This window comes from Sabethes cyaneus, chromosome 3 (genome assembly GCF_943734655.1).
Source record: "Sabethes cyaneus chromosome 3, idSabCyanKW18_F2, whole genome shotgun sequence".
Lineage (NCBI taxonomy): Eukaryota > Metazoa > Arthropoda > Insecta > Diptera > Culicidae > Sabethes > Sabethes cyaneus.
The window spans coordinates 168,066,570-168,073,261 of NC_071355.1; positions in this window are offsets into that span (position 1 = coordinate 168,066,570).

Genomic DNA, 6,692 nt, shown 5'->3' on the forward strand with positions numbered 1-6,692 from the left:
AGTAAGTAAAGGATGAAGGAGGTGTTATTGGACATAGTTGAAGATGACAGAGTTTTAAAAATTAATTCGTGGTCCGGTTATAAGCAAATGATGTAGTAGCCGCAAATCGCTCAGAAAAAATTGAAAATTATTTTACTTCCGCCTGACTCAACCTAGGTTCTGGAAACGGTTTATATATTAATTGGCCATTTAAGGATCTCATACGAAACGCATGTAATAAAATTAAATGGCATCACAATCTATTGGCAATTCTTGGCGGAACAATTAATTGGCAATTCTAGACATGCTCTGGTACCAAGGTTTTTATGGCATCATGGTATTCATGATATCGGAACGTCTTCATTGATGAACATCCATATAAATTTAATACACCAGCGCAATTTTGTCTTAATTTTTCAAGATACGCAACATACAAATTTTAAGTTAAGTTTTCTCAAAAAAGTTCCATAGGCGACACCTATAGGGGAAATGTGTGTAATGTGCCCCCCCCCTAAGAATAAATGGATATATCTCTGTTATGCTTCCCCAAATTAACGTGACAACTACGAGTATATGTTGGTATTTAAGCTGACAACCAATTGCAGTTGTTTATTTCATTTAGTACTAGCTGACCCGACAAACTTCGTATTGCCACAAATTAACCTGTGTTGTACATAAATCATGAATCTCGGATGATCTTTGTCACAATCTCGAGTTTTGCAAGCCCCCCAGTGGGCGGCGCTTCCGACGGCGTGTCACCGGCAACACTCGCGACCGTCATCCTGACGCCGACCGTCGTGTCGTACTGGGCATATCGTCCTGAATGATCTAGTGTTACTATAGATAGTTTTTGTGGTCTTGTATTGATTAATGTTTTATGGAAGAGTCTCGAATTTCTCGAGTTCGATTAGTTTTTGAGTTTCGCAAAAATTTCTGTTTTATTTGTATGAGAGTCCATATTCCCCTACCACAGGGGTGAGAGGTCTCTAACTATCGTAAAATAAATTCAAGACTCCAAAATCTCCCACATGCCAAATTTGGTTCCATTTGATTGATTAGTTCTCGAGATAAGAGGAAATTTGCATTTCATTTGTATGGAAGCCCACCCTCTTAAAGGGGAGATGGGTCATAACTCGCTTTCTAAAGAAGAAAGGGGTCTCAATTCACCATAGAAAAAAATCTTGCGTCCAAAACCACTTACATGTCCAATTTGGTTCCATTTGCTTGATTAGTTCTCGAGTTATGAGGAAATTTGTTTTTCATTTGTATAGTAGCCCCCCCCCCTCTTAAAGTGGGGAAATCCATAGAAAATATACCATAGAAAATATTCTTGCCTACTAAAACACCCACATGATAAATTTGGTTCTATTTGCTTGATTAGTTCTAGAGTTATGAGGAAATTTGTATTTCGTTTGTATGAGAGCCCCCCCTCTTAAAAAGGTAAGGGGTCCTAATTCATCATAGAAAAAATGGTTGCCTCCAAAAACACCCACATGCCAAATATGGTTCCATTTGCTTGATTAGTTCTCGAGTTATGAGGAAATTTGTATTTCGTTTGTATAGGAGCCCCCCCCTCTTAAAGTTGGGAGGGGTCCTAATTCACCATAGAAAATATTCTTGCCCTCGAAAACTATCACATGCCAAATTTGGTTTCATTTGCTTGATTAGCTCTCGAGTTATGAGGAAATTTGTATTTCATTTGTATAGGAGCCCCCCCTCCTAAAGTGAGGAGGGGTCCCAGTTCATCATAGAAAAAATGTTTGTCTCCAAAAACACCCACGTGTCAAATTTGGTTCCATTTGCTTGATTAGTTCTCGAGTTATGAGAAAATTTGTATTTCGTTTGTATAGGATCCCCCCCTCTTAAAGTGGGGAGGAGTTCTAATTCACCATAGAAAATATTCATGCCCTAGAAAACTTTCACATGCCAAATTTGGTTCCATTTGCTTGATTAATTCTCGAGTTATGAGGAAATTTGCATTTCATTTGTATAGGAGCCCCCCTTCCTAAAGTGGGGAGGGGTCCCAATTCATCATAGAAAAAAATTTTGTCTCCAAAAACACCCACGTGCCAAATTTTGTTCCATTTGCTTGATTAGTTCTCGAGTTATGAGGAAATTTGTATTCACCATAGAAAATATTCTTGCCCTCGAAAACTTTCACATGCCAAATTTTGTTCCATTTGCTTGATTAGTTCTTCAGTTATGAGGAAATTTGTATTTCATGTGTATAGGATCCCCCCCTCCTAAAACGGGGAGGGGTCCCAATTCATCATAGAAAAAAATTTTGTCTCCAAAAACACCCACATGCCAAATTTGGTTCCATTTGCATAATTACTTCTCGAGTTATGAGGAAAATTGTGTTTCTTTGGTACAGGAGCCCCCCCTCTTAAAGTGGGGAGGGGTCCTAATTTACTATAGAAAATATTCTTGCCCTCGAAAACCTTCACATGCCAAATTTGGTTCCATTTGCTTGATTAGTTCTCGAGTTATGAGGAAATTTGTATGGAAGCCCCCCCTTTTAAAGAGGAGAGGAATTATAATTCCCCTTATAAAGAGGGGAGGGGTCTCAATTTACCATAGAATAAATTCTTGTCACCGAAAACACCCACATGCCAAATTTTGTAATATTTGCTTGATTAGTTGTCGAGTTATGCAGAAATTTGTGTTTCATTTGTATGGGAGCCCTCCCTCTTAGTGGGGGGAGGGGTTTCTAACCATCACTAAAACCTTTCCTGGCCCCAAAAAACCTCTACATGCATACATGCATACTACCGATTGGTTCAGTAGTTTTCGATTCTATAAGGAACATACGCCCAGTAAACCATTTGGTTTGTATATCTCGATTGCAACTGAGATATACGAAATCATATCTGAACGAAAAAATTATATTTCACGCCATATAAGAACATATATGTACCAAAGTGGAGGCGATATACGTGCGAAAATTTTGACAATTATTTGTAATTTTATTTTGCGTAGTTTTTATAACACGCAACTAAATACTCCTGAATATATGATTAAGATATAATCAAATATTGCAATCATCTATACTGCTTTATAATTCACAGTCATGAATTGTATATGAAGACACGCACGACTGCAAAACAACTTATTGTTCACTTCGATTTGACATACTCTAATCATTATACAATTCCAATGTGAAATTGACATGAAAACGATTTAATGTGAACTTTCTATTACGATTTTGTGTTATCTGGACGGACAGACAGACAGACAGACAGACAGAAATCCTTCTTTATAGTTATAGATTATGGAATAAATATGCTAGGAATTATTTAATAAAAGCACCTAAATGTTGTGTTTCTCGTCTGCGCGGGGTAAAATGCCCCACCTGCGGTATAATATGCTCAATGCGTAATTTGAGTATTTCTGCCAGTGACAGACCAACTCTATTTTGTAGAAAGTAAAACTATTTCCTCTGTTTTCAAAATATCATATTATTATATTAAAAAAACCTAGTTTTGACCTTCTGGTGCACTTTTTCTTTTCTGCATGGGGCACATTATACTGCAGCTGTGGCATTTTGCACCGCGTAGTTGAATTACCTGGAATTTGGACGTTGATAATAAATTATTCCCACCACTCTACAATACTAATAGAATTAAATAATGGCAATTGACTTCAACTTTGATCTGTTTACTTATGTTAATAGCCACATTTGCAAGGGGGCAAATTGCACCACCAAGTGGGCAAGTGGGGCATATTGGCCTGCTTTTACTTATTTGAAAAAATATTAAATGCTAAAGCAAATCATGCGTTTCATACCGTGATTTTTGGCAGGGATGTCTTTTTGAAGTTCACGCAATCGAATCGCAACAACCGGTTATTTACAGATTTTGACAAGAAAATAGCTTATGGAAATGACGCCAAGAGTTACATCGGAAGCTGCTCAAAATCAAATTTATTTTTGTTTTGTTTTTACATCATGTGATAACTGTCATACTTGCATAGTAGGCTAGTTCCATCAAATACTATGGTTTCTGGGTGGTTTTGCATTTTAATTTCGCTTGTTTAGGGAAAAACGGGGGCACGTTATACACAATTCCCCTACGAGCAGTGCAGTGAAGTTCTGGATCGACAGGACTACACTATGATGTATATGGTCAAGCTCTAAGCCTGTGACCGATAGTGACGTTTCCTTGTTAGTTTTTGTTACGTTGACTGTGAGACCTGCTACCTGGGAGCTCTCGGAGAGGTCAGCTAGCTTGCTCTGCATATTGTTTCCGCGTTGTGCGAGCAAGACTATGTCGTCGGCTAAGGTGAGATGCCCGGACACTTGGCGTAGGAGGTTAGTCTACCAATTGGTATACAAATCTTGTCTCGAATAAATATAATTTCAACGTATTTCCTGAATATTGTTCAGGCTACCGCTTAATGGGCCGAAAATATCCACACGCACCCTACCTAAAACACATGCTGCACACTTAAAATGCCTATCTTATTTAACACTAAAGAAACACTTTTACACGCTATTCTTGTTTACTAGTAGTAAAACTAAGTGTCATTATTTGTCTTCGCACGAAATTAGAATAATAAAAAATGGCACAGAAAGCAATTGCACGTATAGAATGACAAATGCAAAATTATGTCGTTTTACGATTACGAAATTTGATTTAGATAAAAACAAATTTAACTCCCAAACAACTACTCTGGCACTAGAGTAAAGAGAGTTTGGCGACAGTAATCTATAATGCAGCGCAAATTTGACAATTATTTGATGACCGACCATGGCAGAAGCCATGGAGCCTGCAATCAACTGTCGTCCGGTCGGCCAGTGCCACTCGTGCCATAACATCCGGCTTAATTGCACTTCCCGTCAAACGCACGCAATGATCCACTTACCGTGCGTGACCCAATTCACACGCGGAAATCCGAAATCATTCGCACACTTTACAAAAACCGCAACTCATGAAAACCGCGAAACAAAGCGGCACTCGTTGCAATTTGTCAGTAATGTTGCACTCTATTCCGGGCCCTGTTGACTGGCGGTGTTGTCAGACCCAAACCCCTAGCCGTCTGAATCGGTTCAGCATGCAGCTATGGTTGGCTCTGGTCGCTGCGCCGTACGTCCCTATTGCGTACTCCGGAGTTCGACCGGCTATCGACGCCCTGTTGCTGCTGTTATTTTGTTACATTGTAGCGAAACGTGTCCGCTTTGCGAGCAGAAGAGTGCGTCATTATTCAATTTTGGAGTAGCCATCAAGCTCTCCTCTGCCGTAAAACCGGCTTACGTGATATGGTAGTGACTTTCCGTTTGTAATTCATCAGGGAAGCACACGCTGGTTGCTGTCCGGTGAGGCAGCGCGGAAACTTTTGTCGCTCCGGGTAGGTACGTTGCGATGATCTGTGTCGGATTTTCGGGTGATGTGACAGAATTCTACATAATGAGTCTGGTGAAAAAGAGAGGTTTTGTTTGATGAAGGATACCGGAGTTTGTTTTAATTAACGATTTCTCGATTGCAGAAAATCATCGGTTGCGAGTTAATGGACTGAAGGCGAGAACAGCTTCCATTTTACGTCGGATGCCAAAAGCAATTAGTTTGATTTCACGTTTGTTCACATACCGGATTGAGACAAAAAGTAACTTTCGGAGTTCAAGTATAAATAATTACAATACTACAATGGTTACTGTATTTATTACCATTTACAGAGAGCTACCCCCACACCCTTTTATCCTGACTAAACACAAATAAGCAACAAAATTTTTACAATGAAATTGATTCGCATGCTGACGAAACTGCGCGGATAGATATCATAGATCTTCATTATCAACAATGCACCAAAAGATGCTTTTTATTGCATGCATTAGCTGTTATTGTATTGCTATGGCTGCTCATCAATCCAAATTCATTAATTTGCTTTGTTGACGCTCTAATCAACAAAAAATGAGCTTCGGATTTTCTTCAAATTGATCTAAGGCCCACTCATCAAAAGTTTGACACTGAGGTAGTCCATCTAGCTTCAATTATTATATGAGCTATTTGTTATATGCTTTAGGTCAACCTCCTTGCGTAATCCTAATCTCCTCATCAACACTAAATGTTCTATTCACATAGATGTGCAAACAAATTATCAAAAAATAACATCGATCCAAAAGCTGACATATTTTCATTTGTCATTCGGCCGTTTGTGATTCGGCCATTAGATATATTATGCCATTTGTTATTTCGGCCATTTGTGTTTCGGCCATTTATGTTTCGGCCATTCGTCGGTAATCCATCTCACCCCGGATGGCGGTAATAATAATGCATCCTAGGGATAAAATATGTCTGTTTTAGCATACTGGATAACTTTGTACAATATTTGAGAGCAATAAAATAATCGTATGCATAGCTATTGAGCAGAATTGATTTTTAAGTGCTTTTTTTAAACAAATCTATATATTTCGCAGCTGTTAAAATATAGGTAGTTACTAGATTCAGCTAAGTTGCTATAAGTAAGTATGTTCTACAACATATCTGTACACAGTATATTTTTAGACGCATTGAAAAAACAAAAAATTGTATTACCCTAATATAGGTGAATAGAAGATTCTAGTTGGTTCAAATTTTAATCCATCGGCAATTTCCTATCGCGATCCATCGTACATCGTCGCCGGATTTTCCTCCATCAGCGAATGATTGCCACTACATTGGTAAATTTATCACAATATTGCATTACGCTTCGTCCTTCTTCGTGACTAAGTAGGTGCC